Source organism: Ranitomeya variabilis, chromosome 2 (assembly GCF_051348905.1).
Source record: "Ranitomeya variabilis isolate aRanVar5 chromosome 2, aRanVar5.hap1, whole genome shotgun sequence".
In the NCBI taxonomy this organism is placed as follows: Eukaryota; Metazoa; Chordata; class Amphibia; order Anura; family Dendrobatidae; genus Ranitomeya; species Ranitomeya variabilis.
The window spans coordinates 393133427-393157151 of NC_135233.1; the positions used below are offsets into that span (position 1 = coordinate 393133427).

General features: G+C 44.9%; 1 long non-coding RNA gene across 2 annotated transcripts; it reads left to right on the top strand.

Annotated features, from left to right (window-relative positions):
- Window positions 1-763: 763 nt before the first annotated feature.
- LOC143809506 (uncharacterized) lies at window positions 764-23363 on the top strand. Of its 2 annotated transcripts, none has more exons than XR_013222297.1 (3): window positions 764-1150; window positions 20094-20162; window positions 22307-23363. It is a non-coding gene; the product is annotated as an uncharacterized LOC143809506 (long non-coding RNA). The 2 variants fall into 2 exon arrangements; XR_013222298.1 differs by having other exon boundaries at window positions 20097-20162.
- Window positions 23364-23725: the final 362 nt, after the last annotated feature.

Here is a 23725-nt window from a genome sequence, read left to right on the forward strand (position 1 = left end):
GAGGGGGTACTGCACATGATGAAATGATAGGGGGCTGCAGATGATGAAGTGTGGTTGAGGGGGCACTGCGCATGATGAAATGATAGGGGGCTGCAGATGATGAAGTGTGTTTGAGGGGGCACTGCGCATGATGAAATGATAGGGGGCTGCAGATGAAGTGTGTTTAAGGGGGCACTGCGCAAGATGAAATGATAGGGGGCTGCAGATGATGAAGTGTGTTTAAGGGGGCACTGCGCATGATGAAATGATAGGGGGCTGCAAATGATGAAGTGTGGTTGACGGGGCACTGCACATGATGAAATGATAGGGGGCTGCAGATGATGAAGTGTGTTTGAGGGGGTACTGCACATGATGAAATGATAGGGGGCTGCAGATGATGAAGTGTGTTTGAGGGGGTACTGCACATAATGAAATGATAGAGGGCTGCAGATGATGAAGTGGGGGTGATGGGGACTGGAAATGATGAATTGTGTTTGAGGGGGTACTGCACATGATGAAATGATAGGGGGCTGCAAATGATAAAGTAAGGGTGATGGGGACTGCATGCACATCAAGTGAGTGTGAGGGACGATGGACAGCAATTGATTTGTAGGTGGGGGTGGGGAGAGCCAATGGTATATTGAAGGTAGGGAGAGCAAATAATGAATTTTGAGGGTGGGGAAGAGCAGTTGATAATGAATAGAGGGTGGGAGAGAGAGAAGACATGGCAATGAATTGAGGCAGAAGGGGCATGTAACTATAATGAATCGGAGTTAGGGTTAGAGCGGGAGGTGCATAGTGGGATCGTTGAGGATAAAGTGACTGGAAATAAATTGGGAGAAAGAGTACAGGTGCTAATTAATTTATATATTAAATGGGGAAAGTGGCTATGTATAGCTAGAAGGGGCTCAGTGGTGTATTATAATTTATATTTGGAATGGTGGGTTGCATAATAACCAATTACAGTATATATTAATGGTGGGTGAATGTCTGTATTCAGATGGGTAGTGTAGAAGAAAGGAAAAAAGTGGGGAATGTGCTCTGAAAGCGGTGCTCTAGATAACTGTGTTATTTTATGCAGAGACGAGTCCTGGCTGAAAGAAGTGATGGCGGTCTGCGCTGGATTAAAAAGAAACGCAAAGATGAAGGACTTCAGCTAGAGACATCACTGGTGAGTCAGTATGTTACCTGTACACTGACACCATACGCTATATACTGTATACAGAGCTCCTGTGTATAATGTCACTGGTGATCACTATATTATCTGTACACTAAACACTATATACAGAGCTCCTGTGTATAATGTCACTAGTGGTCACTGTATTACATGTACACTGACACTATATATAGAGCTCCTGTGTATAATGTCACTGGTGATCCCTGTATTACCTGTACACTGACACTATATATAGAGCTCCTGTGTATAATGGCATCGGTGACCACTGTATTACCTGTACACAGACACTGCATACTAAGTACAGATCTCCTATGTATAATAGCACTTATGGTGATAGTATTTTTTTTTATTAATGATCAGTATTGTACTATTCAGTCACAATGTGGTGGTAATATGTTGTCCGGCCATGGTGTGGCGGTATTTGTTCCTTGTATGTGCTATTATTTGGTCACTATTTGGTGGTAATATGTGGTCTGGTCATGGTGTGGTGAAAATTTGTTCCTTGTACGTGCTATTATTCGGTCACCGTGTGGTGGTAATATGTGGTCTGGTCATGTTGTGTTGGTATTTGTTCCTTGTATGTAGTTGGTCACCATGTGGTGGTAATATGTGGTCTGTACATGCTGCTTTGGTATTTGTCCCTTGTATGCGATATTGTTCGGTCACTGTGGTGGTAATATGTGGTCTGCACATGGTGTGGCAGTATTTATTCCTTGTAGATAGTATTATAGGTCGCTATGTGGTGATAATGTGGTGTCTGGTCATGGTGTTGTGTTATTTGTCCCTTGTATGTGGAATTATTGGTCATTTGAAAAATTGAAAAATAAATAAAAATATACCTAAATTGTATTGCATATTTTAACAAATGTTTAATAAGTTAGAGTAGAGTAGGGCCCGGCCAAAAGAGTCTACCTTGTCATCGTGGCAGATTAAAAAAACCTTTTGGCCAAAACAAAATCTGCTGGCTATGTGTGTGATCTGGTGATGGGAACTGTTAATGTGTGATTGGTGAGAAGTGTAGTTTTTCCAAGAGTCAGCGGTGGTGCTGTAGACAGTTCGAGGGTTGGAGGCGGGGCTGGGGTGGAGCCTGGGCGGAGTCTTAAGGGGGCCCCAAAAATGTTGCCAGTATGGGGCCCCGAAATTTCTAGTGGCAGCCCTGGTTACAAGTTTAGACAATAAGGCTCTGTCCTGGCCTCAGTGTTACAAGTGGGGACCACAAGGCTCCGTCCTGGTCCCTGTGTTACAAGTTGGGACCAGGAGGCTCTGTCCTGGCCCCATTGTTACAAGTGGGGACCACAAGGCTCTGTCCTGGATCCAGTGTTACAAGTGGGGTACCACAAGGGTCTGTCCTGGCCCCAGTGTTGTTCAACATCTTTATCAATGATCTAGACTAGGGAACTAAAGGTGAACTAATCAAATTTGCAGACAATGCAAAGCAAGGAGGGATAGTGAACACTAGAGATGACACAGAAAGGATTCAGAAGGATCTAGAGAAGCTTGAACAATGGGCAGCGTCTAATAGAATGGTATTTGACCCCTTAACCCCTGGGCCATTTTCTGTTTTTTTGCTCCCCTTCTTCCCAGAGTCATAACTTTTTCATTTTTCTGTCAATATGGCCATTTGAGGGCTTGTTTTTTGAGGGGCAAGTTGTATCTATGAACTACACCCTTGGTTTTACCATATAGTGTATTGGAAAACAGGAAAAAAAAATCCAAGTGCCGTAAAAAAAAAAAAAATTGCCATTTTCCGAGACCTGCAGCATCTCCATTTTTCATGAGGTGGGTGAGAGCTTATTTTATGCATGCTGAGTTGACATTTTTATTGATACAATTTTGGTGTAGATATGATCTTTTGATTGCCCATTATTGCATTTTATTGCAAAGTAGCGGCGACCAAAAAAAACTAATTCTGGTGTTTTGATTTTTTTTTTCTCGGTACAATATTTTTTTTTAATGTTTTTGAAAACATTTTTTTTTTACTTTTTGCATACTTCAATAGTCTCCATGGGAGACTAGAAGCTGCAATACTTTGATTGCCTCTGCTACATACAGGCGATGATCAGATTGCCTTTGTGTAGCAGAAATGCTCATGGGATGGTGCTCATAGCAATCTGGCAATGACAATAATAGAGGTCTGCTGCAGACCTCTGCTTGTCAAGCCGACCCATCGGTGACCCGTGATCATGTGACAGGGTCACCAATGGGCGGGATTAGTGATACCCTTTCTGTAAGCGTGAGTTAAATACCGCTGTCAGAGATTGACAGCAGCATTTAACTAGTTACAGTCGGGGTGGATCGCAATTCCACCCATGGCTGTTGCGGGCACATGTCAGCTGTATAGATGAGCTACCAAGTGCCTGGAAAGGTGGAGCCTGCACCAAACAGGAAGAGTCGGACCTGTGCGTACTATAATGTCCAATGTTGGAAAGGGTTTAAGAAGGAGAAATTCAAGATTCTACATCTGGGCAAGAAAAACGAAAATTACATCTACAGAATGGGAGGAATAGAGCTAAGCAACAGCACGTGTGGAATAATAATTGATCACAGACTGCACATGAGTTAACAGTGTGATGCAGCAGCAAAAAAGGCAAACAAAGTTCTAGGCTATATTAATAGAAGCATAGGGTCTAGATCATGTGCAGTAATTATCCCCCTCTACTCCTCCTCGGACAGGCCTCATCTGGAGTATTGGGTCCAGTTCTGGGCTCTACATTGTAAAAAAAGACGTTGAATAATTGGAGCAAGTTCAGAGAAGTGAGACCAGGATGGTGAGCAAACTGCAAAGTATGTCCTACGAGGAACGGTCAAAGAATCTGGGAATGTTTAGCAGCAAAAAAGAAGGTGAAGAGGCAGACTTAATAGCTGTTTACAAATATCTGAAGGGCTGTCACAGTGTAGAGGGATCATCATTAAACAATCAATGGGGTCTAAGGGGTAACGTTTCTCCTTATGGAGAGTGACATACCATCTCTGGCTTGTCAAGGTAAGGAGGCTTATTTGCCGTACAATGCTCCTCTGGGAAATTAAATATGCAAATTGCCTCTTCTGAGAAAAAGAGGACTTAACTCTATAGCGCCACCTGTTGGAAGTTGGAAGGGCCAACAGCCTGAAACACCGTGTCTGCGAATTGAGATACTGATTTGGCTTTTATCCGAAGTCATATTGCACGACTCGTTAGAGGGTTGATTGTGACTTGTAGGATCGCTACTTCCAACAGGTGGCGCTATAGAGTTAAGTCCTCTTTTTCTCAGAAGAGGTAATTTGCATATTAAACAATCAATGGAATTAAACTAAAAGGGAGAAGATACAGATTAAATATTAGAAAAAACTTTTTGTGATGATGACCAATGAGTGGAACAGGCGGCCACAAGAGGTGGTGAGTTCTCCTCCAGTGGAAGTCTTCAGAGGCTGGACAGACATCTGGTCTGAGATGGTTTAGTGACTCCTGCATTGAGCAGGGGGTTGGACACGAGGACCCTGGAGGTCCTATCCAAATCTAACATTCTAGGATTCTATGGCAGCATGGTTACCAACTAGTGATAATCTCCTGCTAATAAAACAACGATTTTATCAAAAGTACATCTCTGCAGTCAGGGTCTCTGGCCCTACATTATGCTGCTCCCGGATTAGGTGGCAAAAACCTGTTGACAGATTCCCTTTTAAACCAAACAGATGCACAACCTGGTAACCAGACCTGTACCGGGAGTGATAAATCCTTTGAGGATTTGTACTGGGAGCAGTGGAGAGTCGAGACCACAATGATCTATACCAGGAGTAGTGAGAAGACTTCGATCTGTAATGGGAGCAGTGTGGAAGACAAGAATCTATGTGCTGGGAGAACTGGAGAATATAAGGATCTGTACTGTGATCAGTGGAGACCAAAATGATCTGTACTAGAAGCAGTAGGGACCACAAGAATCTGTACTGGGAGCAGTGGAGAACACAAGGATCTGTACTGATAGCAGAAGTCCGAAATACATATTAGAAAGTCAAGAGTGTGGCGTATAGTAACACCCATCCCCAGACTAACTCAATCCGCTCCAAAAACATAATGTAAATAAGGAGGAAAATGCAGAGCACCGATGAAAATGTAATAACACATTTTATTTTTATTTATACGTATAAAAGTTAAAAATACTGTAACACAAAGTAAAACACTGACAAGACGGTGCCAGTCAAAATGCAGAAAGACCACCCAATACACCCCAAAAAGGGGACCCCCATAGTCCAATGTGTGTCCAAGGTGATTAGTGGTCTAAACCAAATAAGCCAGCTGAACAAAGTATCACAGCCACAGACTTCCAAAAGAAGATTAAACGTATTATTAATATCATTTAACAGGAGGAAAATGAGTAATAAATATACCGAAAACTGTAATTTTAAATTTCATAAATATTTTTTATTGTTTAATACCATGAATTTGTTTTAACAATCAATACATAGGTCTTTTTAATAAAAAACTTAAAGTGAATAAAACTAAAGTGTCAGACAAGACACAGAATGGAGTAATCGGACTAAAAATACTAATAGAGTGATAAGGGCTCGCTCTAGTGCCCATATAAGAATATGATCAAAATGTGCATGTGCACTTTACCATTTATAGACACCTTCCTTCCACTCATATATGTGTACTATATGCTGCGGATATCCATAAGTAATTCCTCCCTTGAGATCATAGTCCCTCTCATATATAGCAAAATATCCACATCATAAGTTGCAAACAATCAATCCCTCATTAGTGTACAAGAAAAAGATAGTATTAATTAGTTACCCATAATAAGGTGAACCGTCCGACTCCAATCTGCGTCTTGGATCCCCAACGCACGTTTCGCATATAATTTGTGTTGCTTCCTCAGGGGGCGTGGTTTCAAGTGATAACTAGTCCAGTTTAAATAGTACGCCGTTCCGGTCACATGACCGGGCGGCCGCCTATCAGAAATTACCCATTGTGCGCACGCGCACAGCGTCCCATCACCATAACAACTGAAGCCCCGAGCAGACGCCCCTCAGTGATCACGTGGGCGGACCAGCTCCGGGCCTCGCACATCGCTCACACTAGATGGGCAGCCGCACAGAGGCCAGGAGAATGGTTACCAGGGGCACAGAACGCGTTACTTAATAAATATATCGCAATTAATTACATTAACAAATGTGCAAATTATTAAAGTGTCCAGTGCGCCTATCAGAAATTACCCGTTGTGCGCACGCGCACAGCGTCCTATCACCATAACAACTGAAGCCCCGAGCAGACGCCCCTCAGTGATCACGTGGGCGGACCGGCGCCGGGCCTCGCACCTCGCTCACACTGAATGGGCAGCCGCACAGAGGCCAGGAGAATGGTTACCAGGGGCACAGAACGCGTTACTTAATAAATATATCGCAATTAATTACATTAACAAATGTGCAAATTAGATTATTAAAGTGTTCAGTGCATATCAATTATAAATACAAGGCATTTACAGCTATTGTTATAACAAAGTGCAATGTGCTAAAATTTATGATTATCCATACATATGTGACATTAAACTCATAAGTTAAATATAAAATTAATTAAATAAACAGACCTTACGCATCTCATATATGCAGATATATATGGTATATATATATATATATATATATAGTCCGATTACTCCATTCTGTGTCTTGTCTGACACTTTAGTTTTATTCACTTTAAGTTTTTGTATTAAAAAGACCTATGTATTGATTGTTAAAACAAATTCATGGTATTAAACAATAAAAAATATTTATGAAATTTAAAATTACAGTTTTCGGTATATTTATTACTCATTTTCCTCCTGTTAAATGATTAATTTATGAGTTATTATACCTACATGGGTCCGCATTAAATACCTGGTACCGTATAGAGTATTATTAATATCGTAGTATGTGCAGGAGGTCTGCTGTAGATGAACATGGCTTACCGGTAAAGGGGCGTGATGGGGGGACAGCTGGATGATGGATCCTGACCCATGTTTCGCGGCAGCGCAGTGCCGCTTTCTCAAGGGGATGACATCAGGTTCCCAATAGGACCTTCAAATACCCTAATGACCCCGGTCACGTGGTTGCCGGCAGCAAATCACAAGGCTGTCACGCTCACGCCCTGACTGGTGGGCGTGAGCTCGGGGGGTTTGTGGCCCCACTGTGCCACAAACCAGACTACGCTGGAAGGGGCATGACTATGACAGCTGCCTGGGTTTTCACTGGAGCCTCTGTGTTGTGAATTAGACTTTTTTGGCTCCCTCTTGTGGTCACTAGTGATATGACTCTGGGATTGTCTTTCCCTAGTTTGGCACCCACCTGGGTCGTTAGTCCAGGGGTGTTGCTATATAAACTTCCTGAATTCTCAGTCTGGTGCCTGGCATTGTTGTAATCAGTTCCTTTCTGTTTGCTCCTGTCTGCTGGTCGTGGTTCTTGCAAAATTAAGCTAAGTCCTGCTTCCTTGTTTTTTGGTTATTTGCATTGCTCTTATTTATTTGTCCAGCTTGTACTAAATGTGATTCCTGATTTTGCTGGAAGCTCTAGGGGGCTGGTATCCTCCCCCCGGGCCGTTAGACGGTTCGGGGGTTCTTGTATATCCAGCGTGGAAATTTTGATAGGGTTTTTGCTGACCGTATAAGTCATCTTACTATATTCTGCTATTAGTCAGTGGGCCTCTCTTTGCTAAATATCTAGTTCATTCTTACGTTTGTCTTTTCTTCTTACCTCACCGTTATTATTTGTTGGGGGCTTGTATCCAACTTTTGGGGTCTTTTCTCTGGAGGCAAGAAAGGTCTATCTTTTCCCTTCTAGGGTTAGTTAGTTCTCCGGCTGGCGCGAGACGTCTAGAACCAACGTAGGCACGTTCCCCGGCTGCTGCTATTTGTGGTGCTAGGATTAGTTATACGGTCAGCCCAGTTACCACTGTCCTATGAGCTGTTTTTTTGTGTTTGCAGACTTGGTAATTACTTCTGAGACCCTCTGCCATTGGGGTCATAACAGTATGCCAGGCCCAAAGTTGAATGTTTAATGCATTGCAGAAGTGGGATAATAAGAAAGGAAATTCTGAGTTTTTTTTTTTTTTTTTTCTTTCTTCCTCCCCTTTACCTCTGAGTGGCTTGTGCTTGCTGCAGACATGAATGTCCAGACCTTGATTACAAGTGTAGATCAGCTTGCTGCTCGTGTGCAGGGCATACAAGATTTTGTTACTAGTAGTCCTATGTCTGAACCTAAAATACCTATTCCTGAACTGTTCTCTGGAGACCGATTTAAGTTTAGGAATTTCAGGAATAATTGTAAATTGTTTCTGTCTCTGAGACCCCGTTCATCTGGAGACTCAGCTCAGCAAGTTAAAATTGTTATCTCTTTTTTGCGGGGCGACCCTCAGGATTGGGCTTTCTCGCTAGTGCCAGGAGATCCGGCATTGGCAAATATTGATGCGTTTTTTCTGGCGCTCGGATTGCTTTACGAGGAACCCAATCTTGAAATTCAGGCAGAAAAAGCCTTGCTGGCTATTTCTCAGGGCCAGGATGAAGCTGAAGTGTATTGCCAAAAATTTCGGAAATGGTCCGTGCTTACTCAGTGGAATGAGTGTGCTCTGGCCGCAAATTTCAGAAATGGCCTTTCAGAAGCCATTAAGAATGTGATGGTGGGTTTCTCCATTCCTACAAGTCTGAATGATTCCATGGCGCTGGCTATTCAAATTGACCGGCGTTTGCGGGAGCGCAAAGCCGCTAATCCTCTGGTGGTGTTGTCTGAACAAACACCTGATTTAATGCAATGTGGTAGAATTCAGACTAGAAATGAACGGAAAAATCATAGACGTCAGAATGGGTTGTGTTTTTACTGTGGTGATTCTACACATGTTATATCAGCATGCTCTAAACGCCTAACAAGGGTTGTTAGTCCTGTCGCCATTGGTAATTTGCAACCTAAATTTATTTTGTCTGTGACTTTAATTTGCTCATTGTCTTCCTATCCTGTCATGGCGTTTGTGGACTCAGGTGCTGCCCTGAGTCTTATGGATCTGTCGTTTGCCAAGCGCTGTGGTTTTGTTCTTGAGCCGTTGGTAAATCCTATCCCTCTTAGAGGTATTGATGCTACGCCATTGGCGGAAAATAAACCGCAGTTTTGGACACAGGTAACCATGTGCATGACTCCTGAACATCGGGAGGTGATTCGTTTTCTTGTGCTGCATAAAATGCATGATTTGGTCGTTTTGGGTCTGCCATGGTTACAGACCCATAATCCAGTCTTGGATTGGAAGGCAATGTCTGTGTCAAGTTGGGGCTGTCAGGGAATTCATGGTGATTCCCCCCCGGTGTCTATTGCTTCCTCTACTCCTTCGGAAGTTCCTGAGTATTTGTCTGATTATCAGGATGTATTCAGCGAGTCCAGGTCCAGTGCTCTCCCTCCTCATAGGGACTGTGACTGCGCTATAGATTTGATTCCAGGTAGTAAATTTCCTAAGGGAAGATTATTTAATCTGTCTGTACCTGAGCATACCGCAATGCGTTCGTATATCAAGGAATCTCTGGAGAAGGGGCATATCCGTCCATCCTCTTCCCCTCTTGGTGCGGGATTCTTTTTTGTGGCCAAGAAGAACGGATCTTTGAGACCTTGTATTGACTATCGGCTTCTGAATAAAATCACTGTTAAATTTCAGTATCCTTTGCCTCTGTTGTCGGACTTGTTTGCCTGGATTAAAGGTGCCAAGTGGTTCACCAAGATAGATCTTCGTGGTGCGTACAACCTTGTGCGCATTAAGCAAGGAGATGAATGGAAAACTGCATTTAATACGCCCGAAGGTCATTTTGAGTACTTGGTGATGCCTTTTGGGCTCTCTAATGCTCCTTCAGTGTTTCAGTCCTTTATGCATGATATTTTCCGGAAGTATCTGGATAAATTTATGATTGTTTATCTGGATGATATTCTGTTTTTTTCTGATGATTGGGACTCGCATGTAGAGCAGGTCAGGATGGTGTTTCAGGTTTTGCGTGAGAATGCTTTGTTTGTTAAGGGCTCAAAGTGTCTCTTTGGAGTACAGAAGGTTCCCTTTTTGGGTTTTATTTTCTCCCCTTCTGCGGTGGAGATGGACCCAGTCAAGGTCCGAGCTATTCATGATTGGACTCAACCCACGTCAGTTAAGAGTCTTCAGAAGTTCTTGGGTTTTGCTAACTTCTACCGTTGTTTTATCGCTAATTTTTCTAGCGTTGTTAAACCTTTGACGGATATGACCAAGAAAGGTTCTGATGTTGCTAACTGGGCTCCTGCAGCCGTGGAAGCTTTCCAAGAGTTGAAGCGCCGGTTTACTTCGGCGCCTGTTTTGTGCCAGCCTGATGTCTCACTTCCCTTTCAGGTTGAAGTGGATGCTTCTGAGATTGGGGCAGGGGCCGTTTTGTCGCAGAGAGGCCCTGGTTGCTCGGTAATGAGACCATGTGCTTTTTTCTCTAGGAAGTTTTCGCCCGCTGAGCGGAATTATGATGTTGGCAATCGGGAGTTGTTGGCCATGAAGTGGGCATTTGAGGAGTGGCGTCATTGGCTCGAGGGTGCTAAGCATCGTGTGGTGGTCTTGACTGATCACAAAAATCTGATGTATCTCGAGTCTGCTAAACGCCTGAATCCTAGACAGGGCCGTTGGTCATTGTTTTTCTCCCGTTTTGACTTTGTGGTCTCGTATTTACCAGGTTCAAAGAATGTGAAGGCTGATGCTCTTTCAAGGAGCTTTGTGCCTGACTCTCCTGGAGTCGCAGAACCTGTTGGTATTCTTAAAGAGGGAGTAATCTTGTCAGCCATTTCTCCGGATTTGCGACGTGTGTTGCAGAGATTTCAGGCTGGTAGACCTGACTCTTGTCCACCTGACAGACTGTTTGTTCCTGATAAGTGGACCAGCAGAGTCATTTCCGAGGTTCATTCCTCGGTGTTGGCAGGGCATCCGGGAATTTTTGGCACCAGAGATTTGGTGGCTAGGTCCTTTTGGTGGCCTTCTTTGTCACGGGATGTGCGGTCATTTGTGCAGTCCTGTGGGACTTGTGCTCGAGCTAAGCCTTGCTGTTCTCGTGCCAGCGGGTTGCTCTTGCCCTTGCCTGTCCCGAAGAGGCCTTGGACACACATTTCCATGGATTTCATTTCAGATCTTCCGGTGTCTCAGGGCATGTCTGTCATCTGGGTGGTATGTGATCGCTTTTCCAAGATGGTCCATTTGGTATCTTTGCCTAAGCTGCCTTCCTCTTCCGATCTGGTTCCTGTGTTCTTTCAGAATGTGGTTCGTTTACACGGCATTCCTGAGAATATCGTGTCTGACAGAGGATCCCAGTTTGTTTCCAGGTTCTGGCGATCCTTCTGTGCTAAGATGGGCATTGATTTGTCGTTTTCGTCTGCCTTTCATCCTCAGACTAATGGACAAACGGAGCGAACTAATCAGACTCTGGAGGCTTATTTGAGGTGTTTTGTTTTGGCAGATCAGGATGATTGGGTGACCTTCTTGCTGTTGGCTGAGTTTGCCCTTAATAATCGGGCTAGTTCCGCTACTTTGGTTTCGCCATTTTTCTGCAACTCTGGTTTCCATCCTCGTTTTTCCTCGGGACATGTGGAGCCTTCTGACTGTCCTGGGGTAGATTCTGTGGTGGATAGGTTGCAGCAGATTTGGAATCATGTGGTGGACAACTTAAAGTTGTCACAGGAGAAGGCTCAGCGTTTTGCCAACCGCCGCCGCGGTGTGGGTCCCCGACTTCGTGTTGGGGATTTGGTATGGCTGTCTTCTCGATTTGTTCCTATGAAGGTCTCCTCTCCTAAATTTAAGCCTCGCTTCATCGGTCCTTACAAGATATTGGAAATCCTTAATCCCGTGTCCTTTCGCTTGGATCTTCCTGTGTCATTTGCCATTCACAACGTGTTCCATAGGTCTTTGTTGCGGCGGTACGTTGTACCTGTGGTTCCTTCTGTTGAGCCTCCTGCTCCGGTGTTGGTTGAGGGCGAGTTGGAGTACGTGGTGGAGAAGATCTTGGATTCTCGTCTCTCCAGGCGGAGGCTTCAGTATCTGGTCAAGTGGAATGGCTATGGTCAGGAGGATAATTCCTGGGTGGTTGCCTCTGATGTGCATGCGGCCGATTTAGTTCGTGCCTTTCATTTGGCTCATCCTGATCGCCCTGGTGGTCTTGGTGAGGGTTCGGTGACCCCTCCTTAAAGGGGGGGTACTGTTGTGAATTAGACTTTTTTGGCTCCCTCTTGTGGTCACTAGTGATATGACTCTGGGATTGTCTTTCCCTAGTTTGGCACCCACCTGGGTCGTTAGTCCAGGGGTGTTGCTATATAAACTTCCTGAATTCTCAGTCTGGTGCCTGGCATCATTGTAATCAGTTCCTTTCTGTTTGCTCCTGTCTGCTGGTCGTGGTTCTTGCAAAATTAAGCTAAGTCCTGCTTCCTTGTTTTTTGGTTATTTGCATTGCTCTTATTTATTTGTCCAGCTTGTACTAAATGTGATTCCTGATTTTGCTGGAAGCTCTAGGGGGCTGGTATCCTCCCCCCGGGCCGTTAGACGGTTCGGGGGTTCTTGTATATCCAGCGTGGAAATTTTGATAGGGTTTTTGCTGACCGTATAAGTCATCTTACTATATTCTGCTATTAGTCAGTGGGCCTCTCTTTGCTAAATATCTAGTTCATTCTTACGTTTGTCTTTTCTTCTTACCTCACCGTTATTATTTGTTGGGGGCTTGTATCCAACTTTTGGGGTCTTTTCTCTGGAGGCAAGAAAGGTCTATCTTTTCCCTTCTAGGGTTAGTTAGTTCTCCGGCTGGCGCGAGATGTCTAGAACCAACGTAGGCACGTTCCCCGGCTGCTGCTATTTGTGGTGCTAGGATTAGTTATACGGTCAGCCCAGTTACCACTGTCCTATGAGCTGTTTTTTTGTGTTTGCAGACTTGGTAATTACTTCTGAGACCCTCTGCCATTGGGGTCATAACACCTCTGATGGTGAGGTCAGGCTTGTGCAGCAGGCAGCTGCCAGGTGCTACTCCAGGGTGGTGTCTGGCTGTGGCTGCTGATCCCTGTTGGGAGACAGGAACACCTGGATTGGTGCAGGCATCAGGCAGGACTGGCAGAAGAGCACGGCTGAAACTCAGATGAGTAGGCTGGCACGGCTGAGACACAGGGCTGGCAGAGACACGGCAGAGAACACAGGGCTGGCAGGCACGGCAAAGAACACAGAGCTGGCAGGCACGGCAGAGAACACAGGGCTGGCAGGCATGGCAGAGAACACAGGGCTGGTTGATGTGGTGTATGAAGGAACAGGTAGGGACCTGTTCACACAGGAGGTGCAGGAAAGGAAACAAGCAGAAAGGAATGAGGTTTGAAGGAACAGGTTGGGACCTGTTCACACAGGATATGCAGGTACGGAAACAAGCCTGAAGGAAAGGAGAAAGAAGGAACAGGTTGGGACCTGTTCTGTTATGACCTGGTGGTTAAGAGGCCACACTGATATGACCTGGTGGCTAAAACGCAACATGGGACGAGCTCTGAGAAGGTGGTATCTCTACTGACCGCAGTCCCTAATCCTAACAACAACACTAGTAATAGCTGTGGGATGTTCCTGACTCTCCCAAGACACCTCTTCACAGCCTAAGAACTAACTACCCCTAAAGAAGGAAATAGAAAGCTATCTTGCCTCAGAGAAAACCCCAAAAGGAAAGACAGCCCCCCACAAATATTGACCGTGAGTGAAGAGGGAAATGACGTACACAGAAATGAAATCAGATTTCAGCAAAGGAGGCCAATACTAACTTGATAGACAGAGAGAAAAGGATACTGTGCGGTCAGTATTAAAAACTACAAAATCCACGCAGAGTTTACAAAAATGAACTCCACACCGACTCACGGTGTGGAGGGGCAAATCTGCTTTCCCAGAGCTTCCAGCTAGCCTGAATATGACATAGTGACAAGCTGGACAAAAAGAGACATATTTGCAAATCAATAGAGTCCAAGCAAATGGACAAACAAAACTAGCAAAAACTTATCTTTTGCTGACAAGGACAGGCCATATGAGAAATCCAAGGAGGGAGCCAAATCCAACCAAGAACATTGACAGCTGGCATGAACTAAAGCCCAGAGCAGGTTTAAATAACAAACCCAGGCAAGGCGATTAGTGAAGGCAGCTGCCACAGCTACCTAAAGGAGCAGCAGTTCCACTCGAAACCACCAGAGGGAGCCCAAGGGCAGGACTCACAAAAATACCATTAGCAACCACAGGAGGGAGCTCCAGAACGGAATTCACAACAGTACCCCCCCTTGAGGAGGGGTCACCGAACCCTCACCAGAGCTCCCAGGCCGATCAGGACGAGCCAAATGAAAAGCACAAACCAAATCGGCAGCATGAACATCGGAGGCCACAACCCAAAAATTATCCTCCTGGCCATAACCCTTCCACTTGACCAGATACTGAAGCTTCCGCCTCGAAAAACGAGAATCCAAAATCTTCTCCACCACATATTCCAATTCCCCCTCAACCAACACCGGAGCAGGAGGATCAACGGAGGGAACCATAGGTACCACATATCTCCGCAACAAGGATCTATGGAACACATTATGAATGGAAAAGGAAGCTGGAAGGGCCAAACGAAAAGACACCGGATTGATAATTTCAGAAATCTTATAAGGCCCAATAAAGCGAGGCTTGAACTTAGGGGAAGAAACCTTCATAGGAACATGACGAGAAGACAATCAGACCAAATCCCCAACACGAAGCCGGGGACCAACACACCGACGATGGTTAGCAAAACGTTGAGCCTTTTCCTGAGACAACGTCAAATTGTCCACCACATGAGTCCAAATTTGCTGCAACCTGTCCACCACAGAATCCACACCAGGACAGTCAGAAGGCTCAAGCTGCCCTGAAGAAAAACGAGGATGAAAACCAAAATTACAAAAGAAAGGCGAAACCAAGGTAGCCGAACTAGCCCGATTATTAAGGGCAAACTCGGCCAACGGCAAAAAGGTCACCCAATCATCCTGCTCAGCAGACACGAAGCATCTCAAATAGGTTTCCAAGGTCTGATTGGTTCGCTCCGTTTGGCCATTTGTCTGAGGATGGAATGCTGAAGAAAAAGACAAATCAATGCCCATTCTAGCACAAAAGGACCGCCAAAACCTAGAAACGAACTGGGAACCTCTGTCAGACACAATATTCTCCGGAATACCATGCAAACGAACCACATGCTGAAAAAATAATGGAACCAAATCAGAGGAGGAAGGCAACTTAGGGAACGGTACCAAATGGACCATCTTAGAAAACCGGTCACAAACCACCCAGATGACGGACATCTTCTGAGAAACAGGAAGATCAGAAATAAAATCCATGGAAATATGCGTCCAGGGCCTCTCAGGAATAGGCAAAGGCAAAAGCAACCCACTGGCACGGGAACAGCAAGGCTTAGCCCGAGCACAGGTCCCACAGGACTGCACAAACGAACGCACATCCCGCGACAAGGAAGGCCACCAAAAGGACCTAGCCACCAAATCTCTGGCACCGAAAATCCCAGGGTGACCAGCCAACACCGAACAATGAACCTCAGAAATTACCCTGCTAGTCCATCTATCAGGAACAAACAGTTTCCCCACAGGACAGCGGTCAGGTTTATCAGCCTGAAACTCCTGAAGTACCCGCTGCAAATCAGGGGAGATGGCAGAAAGAATCACCCCCTCCTTGAGGATCCCAGCCGGCTCAAGAACTCCCGGAGAATCAGGCAAAAAACTCCTAGAAAGGGCATCAGTCCTTCACATTCTTAGATCCCGGAATATGCGAGACCACAAAATCAAAACGTGAGAAAAATAGAGACCACCGAGCTTGTCTAGGATTCAACCGCTTAGCAGACTCGAGGTAAATCAGATTCTTATGATCAGTCAAGACCACCACGCGATGCTTGGCTCCTTCAAGCCAATGTCGCCACTCCTCAAATGCCCACTTCATAGCCAACAACTCCCGATTGCCGACATCATAATTACGCTCAGCAGGCGAAAACTTTCTGGAGAAGAAAGCACATGGTTTCATCAAAGAGCCATCAGAATTTCTCTGAGACAAAACGGCCCCTGCCCCAATCTCAGAAGCATCAACCTCAACCTGAAAAGGGAGAGAAACATCTGGCTGATGCAACACAGGGGCAGAAGTAAAACGACATTTAAGCTCCTGAAAGGCCTCAACAGCCGCAGAGGACCAATTCATCACATCAGCGCCCTTCCTCGTCAAATCGGTCAGAGGCTTCACCACACTAGAAAAATTAGCAATAAAGCGGCGATAAAAATTGGCAAAGCCCAAAAATTTCTGAAGGCTCTTTACAGATGTAGGTTGAGTCCAATCATGAATGGCCTGGACTTTAACAGGGTCCATTTCAATAGCCGAGGGAGAAAAAATGAAACCCAAAAAAGAAACCTTCTGAACTCCAAAGAGGCGCTTAGACCCCTTCACAAACAACGCATTAGCACGAAGGACCTGAAATACCATCCTAACCTGCCTCACATGAGACTCCCAATCATCGGAGAAAACCAAAATATCATCCAAATACACAATCATGAATTTATCCAGATAATTCCGGAAGATATCATGCATAAAGGACTGAAATACCGATGGAGCATTAGAGAGCCCGAATGGCATCACAAGATATTCAAAATGGCCTTCGGGCGTATTAAATGCTGTTTTCCATTCATCACCTTGTTTAATACGCACGAGATTATACGCCCCTCGAAGGTCGATTTTAGTAAACCAACTGGCACCCTTAATCCGAGCAAACAAATCAGAAAGTAAAGGTAAAGGGTACTGGAATTTGACAGTGATCTTATTGAGAACGCGATAATCTATAAAGGGTCTCAAGGAGCCATCCTTCTTGGCAACAAAGAAAAATCCCGCTCCCAATGGTGACGAAGACAGGCGAATATGCCCCTTCTCCAAGGACTTTACATAACTCCGCATAGCGGCATGCTCTGGCACAGACAGATTGAAAAGTTGGCCCTTAGGGAACTTACAGCCAGGAATCAAATTAATGGCACAATCACAGTCCCTATAAGGAGGCAGGGAACTGGACTTGGGCTCATCAAATAGATCCTGGAAATCCGACAAAAACTCAGGAACTTCAGAAGAAGGGGACGAGGAAATGGACATCAAAGGAATATCACTATGTATCCCCTGACAACCCCAACCAGTTACAGACATAGATCTCCAATCCAGCACTGGATTATGTACCTGTAACCATGGAAAACCCAGCACAACAACATCATGCAAATTATGCAAAACCAAAAAGCGAATATTTTCCTGATGTGCTGGAGCCATGTACATGGTTAACTGTGTCCAGTACTGAGGTTTATTCTTGGCCAATGGCGTAGCATCAATCCCCCTTAAGGGAATAGGACTCTGTAAAGGCTCCAAGGAAAAACCACCACAGCGCTTGGCAAATTCTAAGTCCATTAAGTTCAGGGCAGCACCAGAATCCACAAATGCCATAACAGAAAAGGACGACAATGAGGAAATCAGGGTAACAGACAAGAGAAATTTAGGCTGTACAGTACTAATGGTAACAGACCTAGGGACCCTCTTAGTACGCTTAGGGCAATCAGAAATAGCATGAGCAGAATCACCACAGTAAAAACACAGGCCATTCTGACGTCTGAATTTCTGCCTTTCTGCTCTAGTCAAAATCCTATCACATTGCATAGGCTCAGGACTCTGCTCAGAGGACACTGCCATATGGTGCACCACCTTGCGCTCGCGCAAGCGCCGATCAATCTGAATGGCCAAAGACATTGACTCATTCAGATCAGCAGGCGTGGGAAACCCCACCATAACATCTTTAAGGGCTTCAGAAAGACCCTTTCTGAAAATCGCTGCCAGGGCATACTCATTCCATTTTGTGAGCACAGACCACTTTCTAAATTTCTGGCAGTATACTTCTGCTGCTTCCTGACCCTGACACAGAGCCAGCAAAGTTTTTTCTGCCTGATCCACAGAATTAGGCTCGTCATACAGCAATCCGAGCGCTTGAAAAAATGCGTCAATATTAAGCAATGCAGGATTTCCTGGCTCAAGGGAGAATGCCCAGTCCTGCGGGTCGCCACGCAGCAAAGAAATAACAATCTTCACCTGCTGAATGGGGTCACCAGAGGAACGGGGTCTCAGAGCAAAAAACAATCTGCAATTATTTTTACAGTTCAAAAATTTAGATCTATCCCCAGAAAACAAATCGGAATAGGAATTCTAGGCTCTAATACCGGAGTCTGGACAACATAATCTTGGATACTCTGTACCCTTGCAGCGAGTTGATCCACGCGCAAGGACAGACCCTGAACCTCCATATCAGCACCAAAATCCTGAACCACCCAGAGATTAAGGGGAAAAAAAAGACAAAACAAGCTGCAAAGGAAAAAAAAATGGCTCAGAACTTTCTTTTCCCTCTTTTGAGATGCATTTAACACATTTGTGGCCAGCTGTACTGTTATGACCTGGTGGTTAAGAGGCCACACTGATATGACCTGGTGGCTAAAACGCAACATGGGACGAGCTCTGAGAAGGTGGTATCTATACTGACCGCAGTCCCTAATCCTAACAACAACACTAGTAATAGCCGTGGGATGTTCCTGACTCTCCCTAGACACCTCTTCACAGGCTAAGAACTAACTACCCCTAAAGAAGGAAATAGAAAGCTATCTTGCCTCAGAGAAAACCCCAAAAGGAAAAACAGCCCCCCACAAATATTGACTGTGAGCGAAGAGGGAAATGACGTACACAGAAATGAAATCAGATTTCAGCAAAGGAGGCCAATACTAACTTGATAGACAGAGAGAAAAGGATACTGTGCGGTCAGTATTAAAAACTACAAAATCCACGCAGAGTTTACAAAAATGAACTCCACACCGACTCACGGTGTGGAGGGGCAAATCTGCTTTCCCAGAGCTTCCAGCTAGCCTGAATATGACATAGTGACAAGCTGGACAACAAGAGACATATTTGCAAAACAATAGAGTCCAAGCAAATGGACAAACAAAACTAGCAAAAACTTATCTTTTGCTGACAAGGACAGGCCATATGAGAAATCCAAGGAGAGAGCCAAATCCAACCAAGAACATTGACAGCTGGCATGAACTAAAGCCCAGAGCAGGTTTAAATAACAAACCCAGGCAAGGCGATTAGTGAAGGCAGCTGCCACAGCTACCTAAAGGAGCAGCAGTTCCACTCAAAACCACCAGAGGGAGCCCAAGGGCAGAACTCACAAAAATACCATTAGCAACCACAGGAGGGAGCTCCAGAACGGAATTCACAACACTGTTCAGACTGGAAGAGAACCGCAAAGCTGCAGATAGGAGCGGTAGAGCAGCAAGAGATAGCGCAGCAATAAAAGCTAAGCAGAGCAGAACCACAAGGAATATGGAGAGGAGCTGCAGCAAGAGATTACTGCAGCAGCAGAAGCTAAGCAGAGCAGAGCCACAAGGAATGTGGAGAGGAGCTGCAGCAAGAGATTACTGCAGCTGCAGAAGCTAACGTCAACACACCTCATGAGGACAAGAAAAAAATCACAGAATTATTCTAGCTATAAAATATCATTGTAAGTGTACTGTGATACATGTCAATAAGGACATAATGAAGGAAAGAGTCGCCAAATTAATGCGAAACACGAAGAAAACACGACTATAGACTCCAAAATATGATATCAAATAATACACAATATATTTATTAGGGAAACAGGTAAGGATGACAAAAAGGAAGAGGAAGGGGTACAACCACCAGACAACAAGAACAAAAAGGTAATTAATTTAAGTACACATAAGCTTACTGACAGTGATCTCTCTTTGCTTAGCAAAGGATTGTCTTTTTCACCCAAATCTAATTTTGACACCTTCTCTGCGATCAAGGACCTTCATTTATTTGCCAGGTCACTATTATTCAAAAGATATTTTTTTGATCCTCATCTGTATACCTTGTTCCCAGCAGAGGAAGAACAACTAACCCTCCAAGATTTGGAAGATCTTTATGTTGAACAACAAGTAGGTGAAGGAGGTAAGATTCCTCCTTCAATTAGGAGCAAATCCAAGAAGTTCCCTCCCTTTGCTTCTTGCCCTAGTATTGATCTCTTTGTTCGGGTTGTCTCTGAGGATTTCCGTCAGCTCCCGCGGGGGATCGTCCGAGATAACCTGAGCAGAGATGAGCGTACTAGATTGGACGTCCTGCGGGCTCTCCCGGATGTAGTGCTGAAGCCGGCTGATAAAGGCGGTAACATCATAATTTGGCCAACGGCCTTATATGAAAAAGAAGCCTTTAGACAATTAAACAACAAAGCCTGCTATAAATGGCTGACATTCAATCCACTATTGTCCTTTAATGGGCAACTTTTGAAAATTTTGAATGATGCTGTTGCTGATGGTACCATCACTAAGGAGCTGGCTTTGGCACTACAAGTACAGGAACCTATGGTATCTACCATGTACCTGTTCCCCAAAATACACAAAAAATTGGAGAGTCCCCCGGGACGTCCAATCATCTCTGGGCCAGGGAACTTCTTGGAGAACACCAATCGTTGGATCGATTCCAAATTAAAACCTCTCGTGGAAAATCTTCCTTCATTTTTGCTTGACACGGGTGAGTTCTTGAGGAGGGTGGACGGTCTCCAGATGGGTCATGACATGTTAATGGTCACTGGGGACATAGAATCACTATACACCAGTATTAAACACAATGATGGCCTGTCCGCTACCAAATACTATTTGGAAATGTCTGATCTACCTCGGGGGATAGTCCATCTGATCCTCGTTCTCCTTGAGTTTTCTTTAACCCACAATTTTTTTACATTTAAAGGGTCCTTTTACCTGCAGCTCCAGGGCACCGCAATGGGCGCTTCTTTGGTGCCGGCCTACGCCAACTTGTTCCTGGGGCTGTGGGAGAAGGACCTCGCCCTGTCAGATCAGTCGTCGATGGACCGCATCCCCATTTGGATGCGGTACATCGACGACATTTTTCTGATCTGGCAGGTATGCCCTGAATCACTTCAGAAATTTATGGAGGTTTTGAATAGAAATGACCAAAATATCTTTGTCACCTACCATAGTGACAGAGATAGGATAGACTTTCTAGATGTGACAATTTGGCGGGATGGAAGTGATACACTCCAATCCACCATTTATAGGAAGGAAACATCCACCAATAGTCTTCTCCATGCCTCATCTGCTCATCCAAAGCACATGATCAATTCTGTCCCAATCGGACAGTTCCTTCGATTGCGAAGGATCTGCTCTAATGATGCAGATTTTGAATTAAAGGCCAGAGATCTATGTGAGAGATTTCATGAGCGCGGATATGGGAGACGTAGTATTAAACGAGCCTACAATAGAGCAAAATACTCTACTAGACACTCTCTGTTATATGCTCGTGATGCTCGCAATACTTCTTCCAATAAAATACGTTTCATTACCAATTACCATGCTCAGTTTTCACGCATGAAAGACTGTCTTCAAAAAGCATGGCCAATCTTACGTACAGATTCCATCCTTAGACAGATCCTCCCTGACAAACCAAGTGTGACTATCCGACGCTCTAAAAATCTAAGGGATTACCTGGTTAGAAGTCACTATCAGGGTGGTCAGAGACAGAACTTCATTGATGGCGTGGGTCCGAGGTGTGGATGTGTCCCTTGTGGCCGATGTGTCGCCTGCCCTAATGTGGATCGCACGGACACATTTACTAATTCTTCTAGATCAAATATATACACCATCAGGAAACACATTATGTGTACCACCAGAAATGTGGTCTATTTTGCTATGTGTCCGTGCGGTCTAATATATATTGGACTAACTACACGCCAGTTGAAAGTACGCGTGCATGAGCGCGTTTTGGGTATTGAGGCGGCCGTCGGCCACACGGATCCATCCACTCTCCGTACACTACCCCGCCATTTCAAGCTATATCACGACTGTGATAGTTCTGCGCTCAGAGTGAGGGGGATTGACACTGTGGATCTAGGTATCCGTGGAGGGAAAATTAGCTCTAGACTTTCTCAGCAAGAGTCCAGATGGATCTGGACTCTAGACACGGTCCATCCTAAAGGACTTAACGAAAATATCAGTTTTGTACCATTTTTATAATATTACCGTTGGCATAGCATATGTGTTGGTTTTAATTTTTTATTTACACGTGTTTTTACCTTTTAGCCCTTCTAATATAATTCCTCCATGATGAAGTTCTCTATATGCTATGACTGGGTATGGATGTTGCCCTTGACACGGACCTGCGTCCATCTGCAAATGCTGTATGCCCCGCGCAATTCTGGACGTAGAAGATGAACTGCTTACAACCTCTTCGCTGTCTGTTTACTCTTATATTCAACTGATTTACTACATGATATGCTATACTTCTCTGCATGTGAACCACTATTTATGAGATTGTGATTTTTTATACTGTCTTTTTTTGACATTTTCACCTGTATTAATATTGGTCCGGTGACAGCAGTATATTTGGGTTCCCGCATCAAATCATTATTATGTCAGCCTGATCCTAGTACGCGTGCGCTGCATGGTCCCAGTTCCCTCGCCGGCCCGTGGCGTCTCTATGTGTTCTTGTGAGAGTCAGCTGACATCACTTGACACATGCCGCCACCGGGTGTCCTGTTGCCATGGTAGCGCACGCGTCACAGGAAGTGACGGCGAGGTTACAACATATCCGTGATGTTCGCTCGGCGTTGAGCGTCCTGTTGCTGTGACTACGTCTGCGTCACATGCAGTGATGGTTCTGGACTCTCCGCTTTGATTGGGTGTTTTTTGCAGGGTCTGTTACAGCATTTTGCCACTTTACGACTTGGGCCACCTGGTCATTAGGTAAACTGCAAGCTGATTGGAGCATAGGGCTTTTTAATGTGTACACGCTCCCTTCCCTTCTTACCCCTTGAGAAAGGCTACAGTGCCGAAACGCGCGTCGGGGAGGACGCTCTCGGACATTTCCTGGCTGCAATACGGGTAATATGCTCACTGTTATGTTAATTGTCACGAGTTCCCTTTATTTTCATTTTGTTGCCTGGGTTTACTATAGTTTAGGCTAGGTGGCGATAGTGCAATATTTATATAGAGTGATACTTACCTAGTCCTCTATTTAAAGATATGTCCTGACGGGCGTCCATTTCTGGCATGTGCTAGTGGTTGTACCCCTTCCTCTTCCTTTTTGTCATCCTTACCTGTTTCCCTAATAAATATATTGTGTATTATTTGATATCATATTTTGGAGTCTATAGTCGTGTTTTCTTCGTGTTTAGCTGCAGAAGCTAAGCAGAGCGGAACCGCAAGGAATGCGGAGAGGAGCTGCAGCAAGAGATTACTGCAGCAGCAGAAGATAAGCAGAGTAGAAAGGAGCAGAACCGCAGGAGTGCGGAGCAGAGGTAAAGCGACAAAGGTACAGAGCAGGCAGAGCTGCAAGAGTGCGGAGTGTAAGCAGACTGAGAACACGAGGAAAGACACAGTAGGGAAGGAAGCCACAGACAAGGAGACCGAGATAAGACTAAGTTCAGACAAGGAAATGGAACAAGACAAGGCACAAGAACAAAGACACAGGGACCAGGATATTCTGCCTCCTGGAGGGAG